Consider the following 14,914-nt stretch of genomic DNA (forward strand, 5'->3'; position numbering starts at 1 on the left):
GATAGATATATGAGGCTATTTCTCGGGTAAGGAAGAAGCCAGAAGCATGACAAAGGTATCTTTGGAATTGATGTCAAAGGCTCTCCCCAGTTGTGCTAAAACTATTTTGTCAAATAACTTTACAGTTACCCTTTAAATAGCCTCAAAAGGAGTGTTATTATAACATCAACCAAACCTAAAAAGAAAGAAAAGCACTCCAAACTAAAACTTATATAACAACCTGTAGTCCCACAACCAGCCACTAGATGGTATCATATATCAGTTTTAGCATATAAATCTCATCCTAAAATGAACCCCAATCTATTTGCAAATTGGAAATTGCAATATAATTACAACAATAACCAAACCTGTATGTGTATGTATGTGTGTATATATATATATATATATATATATATATATATATATACACACACACTCTCACCGGCCACTTTATTAGGTACTCCTGTCCAACTGCTCGTTAACACTTAATTTCTAATGAGCTGGCGGCAACTCGGTGCATTTAGGCATGTAGACATGGTCAAGACAATTTCCTGCAGTTCAAGCATCAGTATGGGGAAGAAAGGTGATTTGAGTGCCTTTGAACGTGGCATGGTTGTTGGTGCCAGAAGGGCTGGTCTGAGTATTTCAGAAACTGCTGATCTACTGGGATTTTCACGCACAACCATCTCTAGGGTTTACAGAGAATGGTCCGAAAAAGAAAAAACATCCAGTGAGCGGCAGTTCTGTGGGCGGAAATGCCTTGATGCCAGAGGAGAATGGGCAGACTGGTTCGAGCTGATAGAAAGGCAACAGTGACTCAAATCGCCACCCGTTACAACCAAGGTAGACAGAAGAGCATCTCTGAACGCACAGTACGTCGAACTTTGAGGCAGATGGGCTACAGCAGCAGAAGACCACACCGGGTGCCACTCCTTTCAGCTAAGAACAGGAAACTAAGGCTACAATTTGCACAAGCTCATCGAAATTGGACAGTAGAAGATTGGAAAAACGTTGCCTGGTCTGATGAGTCTCGATTTCTGCTGCGACATTCGGATGGTAGGGTCAGAATTTGGCGTCAACAACATGAAAGCATGGATCCATCCTGCCTTGTATCATCAGTTCAGGCTGGTGGTGGTAGTGTCATGGTGTAGGGAATATTTTCTTGGCACTCTTTGGGCCCCTTGGTACCAATTGAGCATCGTTGCAACGCCACAGCCTACCTGAGTATTGTTGCTGACCATGTCCATGCCTTTATGACCACAATGTACCCAACATCTGATGGCTACTTTCAGCAGGATAATGCGCCATGTCATAAAGCTGGAATCATCTCAGACTGGTTTCTTGAACATGACAATTCACTGAGTTCACTGTACTCAAATGGCCACCACAGTCACCAGATCTCAATCCAATAGAGCATCTTTGGGATGTGGTGGAACGGGAGATTCGCATCATGGATGTGCAGCCGACAAATCTGCGGCAACTGTGTGATGCCATCATGTCAATATGGACCATGTCACAGTCTATGGGGATTAGTCCCTTAGGACTAAGTAAGTGGACTCCCTGGACCACCGCGGGAGATAACAACCTTAGCCACACCCGGGAGCGGAGTCTAAGTGAACTCCTGGTCTTCGCCAGAGCCCGCCGCAAAGCGGGATGGACTTGCTGCGGCGGGGAGTCACCAGGTCGCTCCACGGGTGCGACTAGGCCCACGGTGGCAGCCAAGGTAGGGACAAGGGGACCACGGATGGCAGGCAGGACCACGGAAAGGCAGGCAGGAAGGACCACGGAAAGGCAGGCAGGAAGGACCACGGAAAGGCAGGCAGGAAGGACCACGGAAAGGCAGGCAGGAAGGACCACGGAAAGGCAGGCAGGACCACGGAAAGGCAGGCAGGACCACGGGAAGGCAGGCAGGCAGGACCACGGGAAGGCAGGCAGGCAGGACCACGGGAAGGCAGGCAGGCAGGACCACGGGAAGGCAGGCAGGCAGGACCACGGGAAGGCAGGCAGGACCACGGGAAGGCAGGCAGGACCACGGGAAGGCAGGCAGGACCACGGGAAGGCAGGCAGGAGTACCGGAGTGCCACAGGATGCCAGGACCGCCACAGGAACCACAGAACAGGGGAACAACGCGGAACACAGGAAACCGGGATCTCAGAGGCGTCTGGAAACGCTCAAGAAGGCTTTCTCCTCAGAAGAATGAGCTGAAGATCCGGCAGGGGATGCTGGGAGTCGCCAGGCTATATAGCCGAGCCTGGAATGCCAGAGCCAATAAGGAGGACGCTGGCCCTTTAAGGCTGGGAGAAGTCTGGGCATGCCCCCTCTAGTGGCAGGAGCACGCGACTGCATGGAAACAGTATGCGGCCTACACGCTGGGAGCAAGAGTGCAGGCCGGAGCCTGGAGACGTAAGTGAGAGCTGGGGGAGCGGGGAACGCGGCACTGGTACACTCTCAATCCGTACCGAGGATCGTGGGTGTAACCGTGACAGACCAAAATCTCTGAGGAATGCTTCCAGCACCTTGTTGAATCTATGCCACGAAGAATTGAGGCAGTTCTGAAGGCAAAAGGGGGTCCAACCCGTTACTACCTAATAAAGTGGCCGGTGAGTGTATATATACAGGCAGTCCCCGGGTTACATATAAGATAGGGTCTGTAGGTTTGTTCTTAAGTTGAATTTGTATGTAAGTCGGAACTGTATATTTTATCATTGTAACCCCAGCCAGAACTGTTTTTGTCTCTGCCACAATTGGATTTTAAAAATGTTGGGTTGTCATAAGAATCAGTATTAACAATAAAGCTTCATTACAGACACCTGTGATAACTGTTACAACTGATCATTGTAGCCTAGGACTAAAGTACAATAAATTACCAATATTCAGAGGTCTGCTTGTAACTAGGGGTCATATGTAACTCGAGTGTTCTTAAGTAGGGGACACCCTGTATATATATATATAAAAAGACAGAGAAAAAGCCTATTATCTAAGCGAGATTTTCAGTATCAATACTTTAGAAATATCACCACTAGTGGGGGGGAGATTTTGTGCGTTAATTGACTTCGCACTTGACAGCAGACTGACACCAACCTCTAGGACACTGTCACACTTAATTAAACAACTTTAGTTTTGTGATGTCTAGCGTACAACTCACAAATCTCCCAGGGAGTACACTACAATGCAAAGGCAAATGCCCACACAAACAGCACTCAAAGAAAATATATAGGTATCAAAAGAAAAGAGGAAACGTGAGGAAGGAACAACTATGGAAGAAAGACAGAAAGAGAAGACAAAAGAGATGGTGGGGGAGGGACTAATTACCAGTGTCATGATCTTGGAGTAGTGAGTAGAGAATTATCCGTGTAAGACATGATACAGATATAAGCCAGGGTCCAAACTCGGTAGAGCTGTGGAGGTCAATCCATGGGACCAGATCATAGCAAATCTCGAGATTTGTAAGTCCACCAAGCTCTCTGTAGCCCTCCTCCATTTTTATAATATTGTTCTAGGCCTCGACCCACTGTGCCCTAGTAGGACATGTGGAAGATTTCTACTGTCTGGGGATAATTTTCCTCATAGCAGAGACAGTGTCTCAAAAATTCCCTTTTGAGCCAGGGGGTATACAAAGAAGAGTAATCTCAGTTGTGGCAGATACATTGGCGGACCACAGTTGAAGAATGTGGTGTTCAACCTCAATAACAAAGTTCCTGATCCTGGGACATGAGCACTTATGCAACCTCACAGGGATTTGGAACCATCTGGAGATTATCTTAAAGTTGCCTACTCCAGGAATTGGTAAAAACTTTCCTTATTTTTCTCTAAGGCTTGAGACCTGTTGGAGAATTACGGTTATAGATGAGGTGATACCCAGCCTGGGTGAGTGCAATGTATCTATTGTTTTTTGATGGTCCTTGTTTTCTAGCCTGGTTTTATTGATCAAGTATATTTTAGGCTGTCATATTCAAAGTTAGGTTTTATTTTTTCCTTTCATCCAGTGATTTTTGTTCATGTTAAAGTTAGTTTGCACAGGGGAAATATTTAACTCCCTCTCCCAGGCTTAACAAAATGGTATCCCTGATTTTTTTGGTCCTGTCTCCCAGAAACCACCCGTAGATCAAGGAAATTCAGTGTCTGGGTGCATGGCGAACCTGAAGTGCGTCTGGCAATCCATAGAGCCTTGGTTACAGGTCTCTTAAGGGATATCTGGGGTCAAATATCAATGGGGATAGTGTACCAGTGACGGTTGCTATAGGTCATGTAGGAAGTCCCAGCTGACTTGATCTAAAGCCTTTTGGGCATCAATAGATAGGAGGCACAAATTAACTCAACGAGAGATTTCACTCTAAAGAAAATCTACCATTTTTGAGTTCATGCATTATTATGAAGCAAACATACCTTGAGAATGCTGTAGTTACACTGATGCAGACACATATCTTGTTTAATCCCTGTGTGGAAAACACGTCACCTTGTCGCAAGTCACCAGTCTCTGGTTCGGTATTCTACGGGTCAGTACGATAACAGCGATACCACATTTCTCTGTTTATACTTAGGTTTTCTTGTAGTAGTAAAATGTAATGTGGAGAAAAAATCTTTTTTGCATCACCATTATTTAAGTGGTATAACTCTTTTAATTTTTGTCCTATGTAGCTGGTAGAGATCTTGTTTTTGTACTTTACAACAGGGCCATTTTCATATAGATATTTTTTTGGAAAATTTGTGATGTTTGAAAAAAAATTCCCATGCAGCAAATAGAGAATAAGAACATTTATTAAAGTGCCAAAGCCTCTTTAATGAATATGATGGGCAGCAGAGTCCCAAAGACAGACATATAACTGTCCCAAGGGGCCGGCATATTAATAAATAACCCCCATAGTGAGTATATTGTTTTAAGAACTTTTTTTTTGGTGCCCCTTTAACATCGATTATACGACACAATTCTGTTGGACACTGCATGACAAATGTGGCGCACGGTCCGACTGTGCACCGTAATGCCCCTTTGAGTGCAGAATTTTGTGTTTCGTCGGGTATAAATGTGTCGCGAACACTTTATAAATACATGTGCGAGCAGTATGCACTGAAAAAAACGTGCAAAGTCAGGCGAAAAAAAAGTGTAGGCGCTTAAATGAATGTGGGCCTGTGTTGCAATACATTAAAAATATATCATGTCATACATGCTTCAGCAATTTCAGCCCCATCTGTGATGCAGTTTTACTTCAGATGAAAGACAGATTCAGAGGTACTATACTAACTGGAAGCCATCAGATGGAATGCAGAGCTAAAAATTACGTTCCTGATGACATGTTCGCTTTAAAGAGTTTCACCTCTACATACTGATTATTTAATGTATTTGACACTCCTCTTACTCTGGCACAGTTGGTAGTTTTATGTAGCCATCCACAGTATCCAATCAGTGCCAAAAGTTGCAGGCCAAGATTTATTAAAGTCCCTATGTCAGTTTTCTCTCTGACTTTTCAGATTATTTTCAGTGCAAAATGCTTGCACATGAATTTAAGAAGTGTCTGATTTGCAAACTTAATACTGCAAGGGTAACAATATAAGCCACTCAATCAGTATGACTCTGTATCACACCAAATAGAGATCAAGCAAATCAGCAATGGTGAAAAGGAAGAGGTAAAACATAACTTTTAATTTGGATGCTGATAAAAACTAGTACCTAACATCTTAAAATCACAAATAGGTTGCATATCACCACCGCAGTAGGTGAATTGTAAGTGAATTTCTCGCAATAGTGAAAAAACTCTAGTACTGAAGCATAGGGAAAACAGGGTTACGGATACAGTAACACACAATATAAATTAAGTTGGAAAAAGAACAATCTCACTCCTTTAATCGTATTTGTCACGAACCCGACTCACCGGAGTTCACACACGGGGATACCTATTCTATGGAGTCCCAGAATTTAGCCCTTAAGCTCTGCCCACTTCCACAAAATGGTGTCCTTACGCTAAATTTACTCCACAGAATCCGCACTGCCACCACCCACGAGTTTCTTATGCAAAGAAGGCCGTAGGCACCTCAACCACACAGACAATGCACCCTGATGATAACTCAGCACATGCACTCACTACTTACACTATATTACAATTCTAAACTCACACAGAACATGCAATCGCTTACTACATGGACTATGCTAACAATGACCTCTGGTAACGTGATTCCCTTTAGAGACTCAGATTCTTTAAGGCTACAAGCAGAGGCTTATTAAAAAGTTTTAATTTACATAAAAATGCAGTACACTCAAAGAATAAAATTGTCAGATAAAATGAAAAAAGGATTAAAACAATACACATACAATACTTACAAACAGTTATGGAAGAAGAAACAAAAAATTCTTGCTAGTGGAATAGGAAGAAATTCTTTGGCCCGAGGACAGGGCATAAGCATCGATCCAGCCTTCTATTGTCATAGAGTCACTCAGTCTGAACACTACTATGTGGCTGCTTCATTAATTTAAGCCCAGGTGATTTTTGACCCCCACCCCTGGCTGTGATGTCACTGTGAGGGGGATTTTTCTATCCACCTCCCATCAGTGAGATACTTTTTGGGTCTGGGTTTTTATCAGAACCCCATAACTTTTGATTGGGAGATGGCACAATTGTGCCATGGCTTCCAACCAAACGGGCATGTTATTCCCATTAACCCCATACCAAACTTGGGGTGTCTTAGCCTAATATCAGGGGTGTTCTGCTATTGACTGCCTTCCATTGCAGCTAATGTTCTGATTTTCGGACCAGGAGTGTGTCTAGACCCCATAACTGTCCTGTGTAACTTGGGACCTATAATTATGAATTATGTCCCAGTTATGGGCAGCTATGATATTCCCCTTTGTCTGAATTTGGAGGGAAAAACATGCAGTCTCTGGCTTCTTTTCATCCCCCACTAACTAGACTACTCTGGCCGAGAGGTGTTAATTTTACCACTTAGGAAGACCATGCTTCTCTGATCACACATAGACTCCCTGGGGTTTTATAACCACCCTGCCAGGCTCATCTTCTGGCTGATCTTAAACAAATAGAGCCTAATGATTTATAACAGGCAGAATGAAACAACACAAAGAAAGAATTAAAAAAAATATATATATACAACAAACAAACTGTGGAGGAGTAATATTATTATCACACCTCCCTCCAGAGATATGGCATGGGATTTTGATATTCTAATCAATATCCCAAGCCATTGTCCGCCGGCTCTCCCTGCCGTGACAACCCGTCCGCATTCCCATGTTCACTGCCCTTCTTGTGTTGAATGGTAAAGTCATATTGCTGTAGGCCTAGACTCCATCTCAGCAGCTTTCCGTTATCCCCAGATACCCGGTGAAGCCAACTGAGAGGGTTGTGGTCCGTTACCACGGTGAACTTTCGGCCATATAAGTAGGGCTGTAGTTTCTCTAGGGCCCACACAATGGCAAGGCATTCTTTTTCTATGGTGGCATAGGCCACCTCCCTGGGTAAGAGTTTCCTGCTTAGGTATAGGATGGGGTGCTCATCTCCCTCTGGGTTGACCTGGCTGAGTACCGCACTCAAGCCATAGGCGCTGGCGTCAGTCTGGACTACGAACTTGCGGCTGAAATCTGGACTCTGTAAGACTGGAGAGCTAGTCAGAGCCAATTTCAGAGCCGCCATGGACCGCTCACAATCGGCAGTCCAGCTGACTACCTGTGGTAGTTTCTTCTTTGTGAGGTCTGTGAGGGGCTTGGCCAGGGTACTGTAGCTAGGGACGATCTTACGGTAGTACCCAGCTGTTCCTAGAAATGACATCACCGGTTTCTTCGTTTTGGGGGTAGGCCAATTTGCAATGGCCTCTACTTTCCCTGGCTCGGGCTTAAGTGTCCCCCCACCTACCAGGTGTCCTAGGTATTGCACCTCAGACATGCCTATCTGACACTTCCCAGGCTTGATGGTGAGACCGGCTTCCCGGAGGCGCTTGAGCACCTGTGACAGGTGTGTCAAGTGCTCCTCCCAAGTCTGGCTAAACACTGCAATATCATCCAGGTATGCCACAGCAAACCCTTCAGACTTACTTAGCAGTTTGTTCACCAAGCGCTGGAATGTGGCAGGGGCATTCTTCATGCCAAAGGGCATGACTTTAAACTCATATAGTCCAAAGGGGGTGATGAAGGCGGACTTTTCCTGCGCCTCCACTGTCATGGGAATCTGCCAATACCCCCTACTTAAATCCATGATGGTGATATACTGGGCGCTGGCGAGTTGATCCAAAAGCTCATCTATGCGGGGCATTGGGTAAGCGTCAAAAACCGTGATGCTGTTCAGCTTCCTGTAGTCCACACAGAAACGTGTGGTCTTCTCCTTTTTGGGGACAAGCACCACAGGTGATGCCCACGCACTTTGAGACTCTTGGATCACCCCCAGTCCCAGCATTTCCTCCACCTCCCTCTTAATGTCAGCCCTTACTTCTGTAGAAACCCGATATGCACCCTGTCTGACTGGTGGGTGTTCCCCCGTGTCTACATGATGAGAGGCTAGTGGGGTTTTTCCTGGTTTACCGGTGAAAATGTCAAGGTATGGGTTGAGTGTCTCTCTCAGCTGGGATTTCTGAGATCCAGACAGCTGGGCGCTGACTATGGCATCCTCAATGGACCCTCCCTCCTGTGCGGATGCCACTAAGTCAGGCAAGGCCTCCCTTTCTCCCTCCTCTGGTATACTGCAAACTGGCAGGACGCACGTATCCCTATCATGATGAGCCTTGATCATGTTGACATGAAAAACCTTGTGCTTCTTGCGAACATGGTCGATCGTGACTACATAGTTCACGTCATTTAGGCGTTGATGAATGGGATATGGGCCTTCCCACGCAGCTTGGAGTTTGTTTTGAGTAGTGGGGATCAGGACCCACACCTTCTGGCCCACCTCATACACTCTCTCCCTGGCGTTCCTGTCATACCACCGTTTCTGGTCGGCCTGGGCTTGAGTCAGGTTCTCCTGCACCATCCCTGTCAATGCCTGCAGTCTGTCCCTGAACTTCAGAACATAGTCAACTACAGAGACCTCTGGTGACCCTAATTCTCCCTCCCATGACTCCTTCATGAGATCTAGTGGGCCCCGTACCTTCCTGCCATAGAGAAGCTCAAAGGGAGAGAATCCAGTCGATGCCTGCGGTACCTCTCTGTAAGCGAATAGCAGGTGTGGTAAATAACGATCCCAGTCCTTCCCATGGGTATCCGCAAACGTCCGGAGCATCTGTTTGAGGGTCCCATTAAACCGCTCGCAGAGTCCATTGGTCTGCGGGTGATAAGGACTGGCTACCAAGTGCTGCACCTGTATTTTCTTACAGAGGCACTGCATAAGGTGAGACATAAACTGGGTCCCCTGATCTGTGAGCATCTCTCTGGGGAACCCTACACGAGAGAATATAGCGAGGAGCGCATCTGCCACCTTGTCAGCCCGGATGGATGACAATGCCACGGCCTCTGGGTAACGTGTGGCATAATCCACAACCGTCAGGATGAAGCGTTTACCTGAGCTGCTGGTGACATTCACAGGGCCTACAATGTCAACAGCAATTCTCTGGAAAGGCTCCTCAATTATGGGTAAAGGGATGAGGGGTGCTCGCTGTACCTGGCCGGCCTTCCCCACCCTTTGACATACTATACAGGAACGGCAGTATTCCGCCACATCATTCCCCATATTGGGCCAAAAGAAATTCTGCTTGAGTCGACTTTTGGTTTTACTTATCCCCAGATGGCCTGCTAGTGGTATCTCGTGGGCAACTCTCAAAAGCTGCTCCCGGAAAGGGCGAGGTACCACCAGTTGCCTATCAAAGGATACATCCTGCTGGGGGTCAGTGTGAAGGCTCTGTCTATACAGCCTACCCTGGTCCCATGTAATACATTCCTTGTCCCCCTCCTCAGGGGTCTGACCAGCCCTCTCACGTAGCTTGTGTAGACTCTCATCTGAGTGCAGGGCGTCCAGAAACTGGCGACGCTCTGACTCTGTACTGGTTAATAGTTTAACCCCTTGACTGGTCTCAGCCACTGGTGACAGGCTGTCAGTCTGCTCCTGTTCCTCTGTAACCCGGACAGCAGGAGGTTCAGGACTCAGGCAACGGTGAGCTTCCTGAAGACTCCGACTGCGAGTTACAGCGGACACGGACACACCACACTCCAGCTGTTGGCGCAGAGCTGTGGGTGTTAACATACTACCACTCTTAGCCACATTATTAACACAGTTAAACTCTACATCATTACTATGTTCACATTCATGGTCTATGGCATTAGAAGCTAGGTTAGAAACAGGTAAATGGTTACTACACATTTCAACAATATCACATGATGCATCATCGTCACAGTCTACAGTAGGCATAGTCCCAACAACATCAGATGTTAACTCACGTGGGGCACCAGGGATGCCTGTGTCCTCATCGGCATCCTGGATTACATATCTAGAGACCAGACGCCCCAGGTCGGTCCCCAGCAACACATTGGTGGGAATTTTATCTGTTACACCCACGTCTGTCATCCCTCTCCCCGCCCCCCAATCCAGGTACACCCGGGCCATGGGCAATGCAGGGGTGAGGCCTCCAACTCCAGCAACTGTAAGAGTCCGTCCTGGGATGAGATCCTCCGGCTTGACAAGTGAGGGGTGCACAAGGGTCATCTCTGCACCAGTGTCCCTCAACCCCATTGTGACATTGTCACCCACAGTAACCTCCTGTAGGTTGTCACCAACCACCCGCTTACTCCCACCCACAAACAAAACAGATGGTGAGGACGATGTTGGTTTGGTCAAAGGGGTGGTCTTCCTCTTCTCAGGGCATGTAATGCTGATGTGCCCCGATCGGTTGCAAACAAAACACCTGCGTTGGTCTCCTGCTGGCTTAAATGATGAAGAAGGGGATGCCCCAGAAGCTTTGTGGGCAACTGTAGAAGAGTTAACAGGGGGCTTACCCCCCTTCCATCCTGCAGCTGCAGGTTTCCGTGCCTCGGGCACTCTGCTGGCAGCAAACACATCTGCCAGCTGGGCAGCCTTTTCCAACGATTTTGGCTCCCGTTCTCGTATGAACTGTCGCACCTCCGCTGTACAGGTGTGAATAAATTGGTCCATGGCGATCAGGTCATCCATCTCCTCTAGAGTGGTCACACCCCATCCTCTGGACCATTGTTTCACCAGGTTTAGCAGTTTCCTGGCAAACTCGGCATAGCTATCCGTATCTGTCCGCCTGACAGTACGGAAACGCTCCCTGTATACCTCTGGAGTGAGGTTAAAACGCTGTATCAGAGCCCTTTTTATAGCCTCATAATCGTGCTCCACAGAGGCAGGTAAGGCTACAAACGCCTCCAGTGCTTTGCCTTTAAGTCCAGGGGTAAGGTATCGGGCCCATTCAGCAGGCGGCAGTTGAAATTGCCTGCAGACCCTCTCAAATCCTTGCAAAAAGACATCCAGGTCCCCATCATTCTCCAGGACAGGAAAACGATCCAGGCGGGGCCTAAAAGAAACACTGTCCATGGACTCACTCTGTGCTGATGGTGAAGCTCTTTGCTGTTGTTGGAGCTGTATCTGGGCCATCTGCAGCTCATGCTCCCGCTCTGCTTTGCGCTGCTGGGCTGCTTCTCGGGCAGCTTCTCGGGCTGCCTGTCTCTCCAGTTGTTGCATATACAGCTGCATCCTAAGGCTAGGATCACAGTCACCGATCTGCTGGAGAATTAGAGAAAAAGAAGTGTCCATATCGCTGGCGCTGCCATGCCCAGCCGGTTGCTGCAGGACATCTCCTATCGGTTCCTCTGAGGCTGGAGGTCCCTGGTCCGGTTCTGCAGAAGGATGGGACTGCAAATCAAACGCCACCAGCGTTTGAATTATCTCCGCCTTGTTCTGGCCCGTTGTTATTAGCCCTCTCTCCGCACAGAGAGTCAGCAGATCAGCCTTGGATCTGTTTCTGTATACCTCTGCCATCTTAGCAGTGGTCTCACTAAGCAAACAAAAGATAGAAAAGAAAAGAGGGGGAGGGGAACTGTTTTGCACGTATGTATATTGACTGACAAGTTTTGAGTGCACTGAGTCTCTTGCTTGTGGACTGTAGTATTAGGAATACTTCAGCCCTTAAGTGAAAGGGTTAATTGCTTAAACCAAACACTTAAAGCCTTAACAGTGTAATAAAAAATTATACACTATCCCACCGCTATGCCACCAATCTGTCACGAACCCGACTCACCGGAGTTCACACACGGGGATACCTATTCTATGGAGTCCCAGAATTTAGCCCTTAAGCTCTGCCCACTTCCACAAAATGGTGTCCTTACGCTAAATTTACTCCACAGAATCCGCACTGCCACCACCCACGAGTTTCTTATGCAAAGAAGGCCGTAGGCACCTCAACCACACAGACAATGCACCCTGATGATAACTCAGCACATGCACTCACTACTTACACTATATTACAATTCTAAACTCACACAGAACATGCAATCGCTTACTACATGGACTATGCTAACAATGACCTCTGGTAACGTGATTCCCTTTAGAGACTCAGATTCTTTAAGGCTACAAGCAGAGGCTTATTAAAAAGTTTTAATTTACATAAAAATGCAGTACACTCAAAGAATAAAATTGTCAGATAAAATGAAAAAAGGATTAAAACAATACACATACAATACTTACAAACAGTTATGGAAGAAGAAACAAAAAATTCTTGCTAGTGGAATAGGAAGAAATTCTTTGGCCCGAGGACAGGGCATAAGCATCGATCCAGCCTTCTATTGTCATAGAGTCACTCAGTCTGAACACTACTATGTGGCTGCTTCATTAATTTAAGCCCAGGTGATTTTTGACCCCCACCCCTGGCTGTGATGTCACTGTGAGGGGGATTTTTCTATCCACCTCCCATCAGTGAGATACTTTTTGGGTCTGGGTTTTTATCAGAACCCCATAACTTTTGATTGGGAGATGGCACAATTGTGCCATGGCTTCCAACCAAACGGGCATGTTATTCCCATTAACCCCATACCAAACTTGGGGTGTCTTAGCCTAATATCAGGGGTGTTCTGCTATTGACTGCCTTCCATTGCAGCTAATGTTCTGATTTTCGGACCAGGAGTGTGTCTAGACCCCATAACTGTCCTGTGTAACTTGGGACCTATAATTATGAATTATGTCCCAGTTATGGGCAGCTATGATATTCCCCTTTGTCTGAATTTGGAGGGAAAAACATGCAGTCTCTGGCTTCTTTTCATCCCCCACTAACTAGACTACTCTGGCCGAGAGGTGTTAATTTTACCACTTAGGAAGACCATGCTTCTCTGATCACACATAGACTCCCTGGGGTTTTATAACCACCCTGCCAGGCTCATCTTCTGGCTGATCTTAAACAAATAGAGCCTAATGATTTATAACAGGCAGAATGAAACAACACAAAGAAAGAATAAAAAAATATATATATATACAACAAACAAACTGTGGAGGAGTAATATTATTATCACAGTATTCAAGGATGAGTGGTCCAGCCGGATGAGATAAAAAGGGTCCAGGTTATCCCACAAGACCAGTGGTTGATGCTATCAATGATCCAAGGTAGAAAAGTATAAATAGCCTATCAGATCCCTATCAACTGAATGATGCCCTGGCAAGGAGAGTCCACAACTAGATCAGTCTATACAAACCCTATGCTACAGGTATCATAGTGTATAACGCCGGAAAAAGACGCAAGTCCATCAAGTGCAACCTTTAAGAATTAAATAAATGTTTTATCCCCATAACCCGTAATATTTTTGCTCTCCAGAAAGGCATCCAGGCCTCTCTTGAACATGTACATAGAGTCCGCCATAACAACCTCCTGCGGCAGAGAGTTCCATAGTCTCAATGCTCTTACAGTAAACAACCTTTGTCTATGTTGATGGTAGAATCGCCTCTCCTCTAGGTGTAGACGATGCCCCCTTGTCCTGGTCTCAGGCTTAGGTATAAAAAGATTTTTGGAGAGATCCTTGTACTGTCCGTTCAAGAATTTGTACATTGTAATGAGGTCTCCCCTCAGTCGTCTTTTTTCTAAACCGAATAATCCCAAATGTTGTAATCCGTCATTGTATTCTAGTCCCTCCATTCCCTTAATAATCTTGGTTGCTCTCCTCTGCACCCGTCCCAGTTCTACTATGTCCTTTTTATACACTGGCGCCCAAAACTGTACACAATATTCCATGTATGGTCTGCCCAGGGATTTATATAAGGGCAAGACTGTGGGGCATATTTATCAGGACCACAAGCGCCAGCGTATGATAAATATGCCCCTATGTCTTTATCATGAGAATCAATTCCTCTCTTGATACATCCCATGATTTTATTTGCTTCAGCAGCAGCCTCGTAGAAACCAATCAGATTAGTCTGACAGGAATGATCTCTCATAAACCCATGCTGACGCTGGGTTATAAGGTTATGTACAGTGAGATACTCCAGGATAGCATCTCTAACCAACCCCTCAATTATTTTTCCCACCACAGAAGTTAGACTCACAGGTCTGTAGTTTCCAGGATTGCTTTTTGATCCTTTTTTGTATATTGGTACCAGATTTGCTATGCGCCAGTCCTGTGGAACATAACCAGTCCAAATATTAAAAATAACGGTTTGTCTATCACGGTACATAATTCATGCAGAACCCGGGGGTGTATGCCATCTGATGATTTATCTTCCTGGGTTAAAATCTTGACATTCCAAAGAGAATTTACATCATTCCTCATCGTGTCTTCAAACAGGGGATTTTCCTGGGTAAAGACAGTCGAGAAGGCGACATTTTCCTAGTCTCCTTCCACCATGACCCACATGTTTTTAGTTTCTTATTATTTATATTCTTGAAAAATAATTTGGGATTATTTTTTCTCTCCCTGGCAATATTTCTCTGTCTCTATTTTTGTGGCCTTTATCTGCTTTTTACAGGATTTATTTTTCTCTATAATCCTGTAATGCCTCACAGCTACATTCACATT

Source organism: Engystomops pustulosus, chromosome 1, assembly GCF_040894005.1.
Source record: "Engystomops pustulosus chromosome 1, aEngPut4.maternal, whole genome shotgun sequence".
NCBI lineage: Eukaryota > Metazoa > Chordata > Amphibia > Anura > Leptodactylidae > Engystomops > Engystomops pustulosus.